Source organism: Rhincodon typus, unplaced genomic scaffold (assembly GCF_021869965.1).
Source record: "Rhincodon typus isolate 14 unplaced genomic scaffold, sRhiTyp1.1 hic_rhity00001557, whole genome shotgun sequence".
NCBI classification, from domain to species: Eukaryota; Metazoa; Chordata; class Chondrichthyes; order Orectolobiformes; family Rhincodontidae; genus Rhincodon; species Rhincodon typus.
Window position 1 is genome coordinate 1 of NW_025967195.1, and position 7,980 is coordinate 7,980.

The window sequence follows — 7,980 nt, forward strand, 5'->3', positions numbered from 1 at the left end:
ACCACACTTAGTCCCCAACTCCAAATCATCTATGTAAATTGTAAACATTTGCGGTCCCAACACTGATCCCTGAGGCACACCACTAGCCACTAACAGTCAACCAGAAAAACACCCATTTACCCCTAGTGTTTGCTTTCTACTGATCAACCAATCCTCTATCCATGCCAATACATTATCTGTAATACCGTGCAACTTTATCTTATGTAGCAGCCTTTGGCGTGGCACCTTGTGAAATGCCTTCTGGAAATCCAGATACACCACATCCACAGGTTCCCCATTGTCCACCATGCAAGTAATGTCCTCAAAGAATTCCACCAAATTAGTTAAACATGACCTACCCTTCATGAACCCATGCTGGGTGTTCCCAGCGGGACAATTTATATCCAGGTGTCTTGCTATTTCTTCCTTAATGATAGATTCAAGCATTTTCCCCACTACCGAAGTTGAGCTAATTGGCCTATAGTTACCTGCTTTTTGTCTACTTCCTTTTTTAAACAGTGGCGTCACATTGTCTGTTTTCCAATCTGCGGGAACCACCCCAGAGTCCAGTGAATTTTGGTAAATAATTACTAGTGCATTTGCTATTTCCCCCATCACCCCTTTTAGTACCCTGGGATGCATTTCATCAGGGCCAGGAGACTTGTCTACCTTTAGCCCCATTAGCTTGCCCAGCACTGCCTCCTTAGTGATAATAGTTTCTAGGTCCTCACCTGCTATAACCTTCTTGCCACTAGTTTACGGCATGTTATTTGTGTCTTCCACTGTGAAGACTGACACAAAAAAGCGGTTTAATGTCTCGGCTATTTCCTCATTCCCAGTTATTAACTTGGCCTTCTCATCCTCTAAAGGATCACTGTTTACCTTCGCCACTCTTTTACAATTTACATATTTATCGAAACTTTTGCTGCCTGTTTTTATATTCTGAGCTAGTTTACTCTCCTAATCTATCTTACTTTTCTTTATAACCTTTTTTGTGGCTTTCTGGTGGCCTTTAAAGATTTCCCAGTCTACTAGTTTCCCCACTACTCTTTGCTTTTTTCTATGTGTTTTTTAATCTGATACTTTCCTTTATTTCCTTAGACATCCATGGCTAGCTCTCTCTTTTCCTACAGTTCTTCCTTATCACTGGAATATACTTCTGCTGAACACTGTGAAAAATCGTTTGGAAAGTCCTCCACTGTTCCTCAATTCACCCACCATAAAGTTTTTGCTCCCATTCTACCTTAGCTAATTCCTCCCTCATTCCTTCGTAGTCTCCTTTGTTTAAGCACAGGACATAGGTACTGAATTTAACCTTCTCACGCTCCATCTGTATTTTAAATTCGACCATACTGTGATCGCTCCTTCGGAGAGGATCCCTAACTGTGAGATCATTATTTATTCCTGTCTCATTACCAGGACTAGATCTAGGATGGCTTGCTCCCTCGTAGATTCCATTACATATTGTTCAAGGAAATTATCGCGGATGCATACTATGAACCCCTCCTCAAGGCTGCCATGACCGACCTGGTTTGACCAATCGATATGTAGATTAAAATCCCCCATGATAATTGCGTGCATTAGCTATTTCTATGTTTATAGCCCGCCCCACCACGATGTCATTATTTGGCAGCCTATAGACTACACCTATCAGTGACTTCTTCTCCCTGCTATTCCTAATTTCCACCCAGATGGATTCAACATTTTGTTCAGCGGAACCTATATCATCTCTCACTACCGCCCTGATATCATCCTTAAAAATCAGAGCAACACCACCTCCCTTAACTTCCTGTCTGTCCTTCTGAACAGTTTGATACCCCTGGATATTTAACTCCGTCATGACCATCCTGTAACCATGTCTCTGTAATGGCCACTAAATCATACCCATTTGCCATGATTTGCACCGTCAACTCATCCACCTTGTTTCGAATGCTCCGAGCATTCAGATAAAGTGCCCTTATGCCAGTTTTTGCACCTTCTTTTTGAGTCCTATTACCTCCATTACTAACAGCTCTTGAGTTCTCCTTTAACTTTTTTCCTAATTTTCAATGGAGTTGAAGCTTCCTCATTACCTGCTAACCTGCTGCTTTGCCTTACATTAATTGTTATTCTCCCTCTACGCTCACTTCTTCTCTCTCTCCCCCCCAACTTACTAGTTTAAAGTCCAATTAACCACCCTATTTACACTTTTCGCCAGAACACTGGACCCGGCCCTGTTCAGGTGGAGTCCATCCCAGTGGTATAGATCCCTCCTGTCCCAGAACTGATGCCAGTGCCCCACGAAAAGGAAACCCTCTTTCGCATACCACTGTTTTAGCCACGTATTTACTTCCCTGATCCTCGCCTTCCTGTGCCAATTTGCATGTGGCTCGGGCAGCAATCTAGAGATTATGACCCTTGAAGACCTGTTTTTTAATTTTGTTCCTAGCTTTTCATAATCCCGAAACAAGTCTTTTTTTCCTCGTCCTGCCTATGTTGTTGGTATCTACGTGGACCACAACAACTGGATCCTCCCCCTGCCTTTCTAGTATCCTCTCAAGCTGGTCAGAGATGTCTCGCACCCTGGCACCGGGCAGGCAACACACCATGCAGGATTCTCTATTCTGCTCGCAAAGGATACTGTCTATCCCCCTGATGATGGAATCCCCTACAACTACAATCTGTCTTTTTGCTCCCCCCTCTTGAATGGCCTCCTGGACCATGGTGCCATGGTCAGTTGACTCATCCTTCCTGCAGCCCTGGTTCTCATCCACGCAGGGAGCAAGTGCCTCATACCTGTGGGACAATGCCAAGGGCTGCGGCTCCTGTGTTTTTGTCTGCGGGGTCCCTCTACCTACCTCACTCGCAGTCACACACTGCTGTCCCTGCCTGCCGATCTAATTAACATTAGTTAATCTACCACGTGTGACCGACTCCTGGAACACAGCATCGAAGGTATTTCTCCCCTTCCCGGATGTGCCACAGTGTTTGGAGGTCAGATTCCAGCTCATCAAGCAGATGTGGTCTCTGCCATTCTCAATGGGATCAGCTAGCTCCCACATCATACAGCTACAACACATCACCTGGCCTGCCATCTCTACTTAGTTAATTATTTAAAATTAATTAGTTTTTTTTTTAAGTTTCGCAGTGTTCTCTGCACCAGTAAGTTTACTCCGTTATATACTCAGACAGACTCTGGCTTTGCCTTCCGACCCGATTAGGAGGAATTTCTTCTGACGGTTGAGAGTCTTTGGAGCTCCTTGCCACAGAGAGCTGTGGGGACAGAGCCTTTATGTATATTTAAGGCTGAGAGAGCTAAATAAGGGTTATGTGGAAAGGGCACGAAAGTGTACGTGAGAAATGTTGATCAGCCATGATCCTATTGAATGGTGAAGCAGACTCGAGGGGCCAACGGTCTACTCCTGACCCTCTTTAGTATAGTTTAAGAATCAAGTGGATGAAAAAGAGTTGACACAGTCAGCCCGATTTTATACCACAATTATCACCATTTAAGTTCTCTGGCTCTTACTTGCACTCATGCTGTCATAACGTAGATTTAGTTAGAATGATTGCAGGGATGAAAGACTTCAGTTCTAAAAATAGATTGGAAAAGTGAGGAATATTCCTCTTAGAAGAAATGGCTGAGAGGAGATTTTGATAGACATTTTCAAAATCATGTGTTTTGGAAAGATTAGGGATAAAAGGATTGAGAACGAGAGAGCACAGATTTGAAATAATTAGTAAAAGAGGCAGAAGTGTATCAAAGGCTTTTTCATGCAGCAAGTGGTTGAGGTGCATTGCTTGGGATTGTAGTGGAGGAAAGATTAATTGAAGTATTAACAAGGAATTTGAACAGTTGCCTAGACAGGATAAATATATTTTATAGGGTTCATAGGTTGTAGGCAGGGAATGGCAGTAGTTCATTTGGAGAGCTAGTCCAAATGGCCTCCTTTCTGTTTTGTGACAATTCTGTGATTCCTTGGTAGTCACTTGTCATTTCTTTAACAGTAAAGAAACAACATCCTGTATCTATTTGTTTATGATTAATTTATTGCTGTTGTTACTGTACATGTATGCATGTGTAGTAATTATTGCACCGTTATTCTCTTGTGCATGTTGCATAACTTGTTGGCACTATTGAGGATTGTTGAAAGCCACAAACCTCCCACCACTGCATACTTGCCACACTTCTTTTTGGGCTGGGATTTTTACCTACAGTAAGTAGAAAAAGTAAAAATCATTCAAACATGCTGATTATTTGAGATGATTTGCAGTGATGCATGTCTTTAATGGACAGTCTCTTGCTTTATGCTGTAAACTAAAATAGTGATCAACACTTACTCAAACATCATGTTTAGATTAATAGATGATTTGAGCTGCTGGGTATAAACTGTAGTTTTGAAAATGAAGTATTTTGTCATGTGCATGTATTTGTATTGCTTGTTGCTGTACTAATGCTCTTGGTGTTGATTTGCAGCTGAAGTTTGTAAATCCCAGGGAGCCATTTTATATCAAGCATTCCAATTATTCATTGCGGTGAGTGATCAATAAAAATCTAAAGCAGCGAGGAAGCAATACCTTGAGAATGGAATTAGTGAGTGATCTTTTAAACATCACGATTGCAGCATTATAAAAGGGATTTGAATCCTTAAATTTTATTCCTTTCTCTTGTAATTATGCTGAGTCTTCATTCTGCTGGAGCTCATCGTAAGGGAAAATAGAGATTCTTGAATTTGGATAATAAAAGTAATATAAACACACATGGTAATTCTGTTCATTCATTGTTTTAATGAAAGCTATTGAGAAAATGAAGTGCAAGATGCCAAAATGGGGGAAAAAATGTACTGTAGCAGGAAGACTACTTTGATAAATATCTGAAATTCAATTTCACAATCCTGATCACCACCAAAAGTTATACTGCATAGATCTAAAAGGAAATGAATGTTGTACTAAAATTGATTTTGTGACAAAGGTATGTATTATTGATTTTCAGTTCTGGAACATACAAACACTTGAAATGGGGGCAGGAGTGGATCATTTGTCCCTTTTGAGTATGTTCTGCCAGTCAATAACATCATGACTAACCTGCTTGTGTTTGAAATTCCATATTGCTATCTACATACAATTACCCTTGTTAGTGTAAAATGAGCAAACATGTCCAAGTGATTTCCTTTCATTTAGCATGCTGAAGTCTACCTTAGCAATTCACTAGTTAAGATTTGTGAATGGTACTGACAAGGTTTGTGATCTTCCCTAGTCTGCCTATAAAAGAACCTTATGCTTCAAAAGTGATGAACTTTGGATTTGAATTGATTTAGGATACCTTGAGGACTTGTAAGGTGCTGGATGGAAATCCAGTTTATTCTTTCCCTCTTTAAACTTCAATAATCTATGGCCCAGAAGATTAATTGCATCTTCTCTCAATCTTAAATTTAGATTTTCAGAAATGTTCTGACTGTGCTGTGTTTTAGTCTGGTTATAATAACTTTTCAGTCAGTAAATTCTTTCCTGGTCCTCGATTTTTCTCTTGGCAAAGCTTGTTTCCTCCATTATTGAGTATTGTAATTGTGATCAGTTATAGTTCCACTTTTTCTGTGCTTCCTTTTAAAGTGCTTCATCTGCTGAAGCAATTTTACCCGGAACACTGCTGTCCTTAACATTCTGTATTATTCTTCTACTTCTCCAACATTAATGTAAGAACAGGAGGCGGCCATGGAGCCACTCAAATCTGTTGGCACATAGATGATATGTGTATTTATTCTATGCCCAACAAAATTCTATCAAATTCAGCTTTGAGGATGAAATGAATTAGTCAACTTGAACAGCTTTTTGGGCACGAGAGTTCTGGATTCAACTACACTTTTGTATGAGGTGCTTCTGACACCACCCCTGCATGGCCTGTCTTGAATTTCAGTGTTATTGCTCCCTTGCACTGAACCTTGCCTCCTATCCCATTACCTTCTAATTGAGGAATACAAGCCTCATCTCTGTATCTGGCATTATAATTGAATGCTTTTATCCCTAGCATCATTCTAATCTGTCCAACACCACCAAATCCCCTCCATGAGGTCATTACTGGGGTGTGATGCAGATAATTAAGTACAATTGGGACTAACCAGAGTTTTGATATAACTTCTGCCACACACTATTCCTAGATTCACTGAGCCAAATGAGTTCTTCTATATTGTACAATTCAAGGGTTCTGAATTTGAACTTGAACCTTCAAAATGATCATCTGCTGGTTATTGTTTCACCTCCCTCACTTTCAGTCCCAAATGCAAATAATCCTACTATTTTCTTGATAGATGCAATTTCAATGTGAAACTTGGGAATGGACAAATACTTGAATCTTTTAGTGAGGGGAAAGTTGATTTCAAGTTTTGTTCATGTTGCTTTTACTTCATGAATTTACTTTTTTGTTTAGTGCTCAACACTACATCAATCTACCTGTCCGGTTCAAACCAGAGTCAGACGGCAGATTCGAGGCACTGCTCGTGATACAAACAGATACATGTGGAAGTCTCCCTATTCGACTTATTGGTGAAGCTATTAGAAAAGAGTAAATGAAAGTTAATTTTGTTAAATTAATTGTCTGGTTGTACTTTAAGATCTGCCTCCAAGAGGGGGAAGTTCCACAGGAAACAGTGTTATGTAGAATTGTACAGTAATAAATGGAAAATGTACCTTTCATGTACAAATTTGCAAATTATACATTTTATAAATGAAGATATTTATGCACTGGTGCCACTTAACATCAGCATAGTGACTTTTAGAAAGAGGGAAAGTATATTAGTACATATTTGTAGTATACAAAATAACAATGCCAGTTTACTATGGGAAGGAGCTGTAAAAGCTTGTCTTTTCCTTCATTATTGTATAATTTGAAATATTTTGCACAAGCTTTATTTTTGTGGCTATTTTGTGTACATTTGAAATAGTTTTTATGCTGTATGTTTGAAATAAAGTTAGTATGGGCAATTCATTTATCAAGACACTTTTTTTTTATCCACATAAATAATGCAACTTCAAATTTTATTGCTGTACCTGAAGCAGTAAATAAAATGGAGCTAAATACTGAAACGTTTCTTCCTATTAATATAAAAGTAGAGTGCTGGAGACATTTGTGGCAAGGGAAACAAAGTTGATATTTTAAATCTGATGTGACTCTTTGAAACTAAGAATTAATTGCTTGTTTGCATAGAACTTGCACGTTACAAAAGGAGACAAGAAGCTGAAGCTTTTTGTCTTGCATTCAAGATGGGGATGCAAAAAACAGACTTGGAAAAAGGGGCATTGAATCATCACTCATTGCCTCTTTCATGCATTTGTGCAAGAATCAATGTCACCATTTTTGGCTCTGAACACAGTCAGTGTACCTTTACATTACTCTGAAAGGGGAAGGTATCTCAAAAATTTGAACTACGTCTGAAGCTAGCTGTGTCTCACTGCTATTTCACGATAATACAAATGGACTTCTGCACTATGCTAAGGATGCTCCCTTCAACCAAAAAAATTTTGCCTACCACACGAGTAATTTGGTGAGTTTGTGTTGGTGTGATGCCAGCTATTTAAGTCATAGGTCCCAACGACGAGAAGACTGTCAAACAAACATGGCCTTTTTTAAAAAAAAAACAAAAGAACTGCGGATGCTGTAAATCAGGAACAAAAACAAAGTTGCTGGAAAAGCTCAGCAGGTTTGGCAGCATCTGTGAAGGAGAAAACAGAGTTAGGGTTTCGGGTCCAGTGACCCTTCCTCAGAACTGATGGTGGCTGGGAAAACGTCAGTTTATATGCAGAAAATAGGGAGGTGGGTGAGGTAGGGAGTAAATGATAGGATAGAGCCCAGAGAGAGAGAGTTGGACAGACCAAGGAGTTGCTAACGATCAGGCTGGGAGGGTGAATAGTTGTTAATGGGGACTGTTAGTGACTGACAACAGTGGGGGTGTAGTGGCAGGCTATGTGGTAACAAGGCCTGGTGTGTGGGGTCAGGGGCTGGGACATGGGAGAGTTTAGGCCCTAAAA

The 7,980-nt window shown here is 40.0% G+C and overlaps 1 long non-coding RNA gene across 2 annotated transcripts; it reads left to right on the plus strand.

Annotated features, from left to right (window-relative positions):
• The first annotated feature begins 3,178 nt into the window (after positions 1 to 3,178).
• Positions 3,179 to 6,940, plus strand: LOC125481280. 2 transcript variants are annotated; one of them, XR_007261270.1, is made up of 3 exons: positions 3,179 to 4,175; positions 4,436 to 4,494; positions 6,383 to 6,940. It is a non-coding gene; the product is annotated as an uncharacterized LOC125481280 (long non-coding RNA). The 2 variants fall into 2 exon arrangements; XR_007261271.1 differs by lacking the exon at positions 3,179 to 4,175 and having other exon boundaries at positions 4,191 to 4,494.
• The last annotated feature ends 1,040 nt before the right edge of the window (positions 6,941 to 7,980 follow it).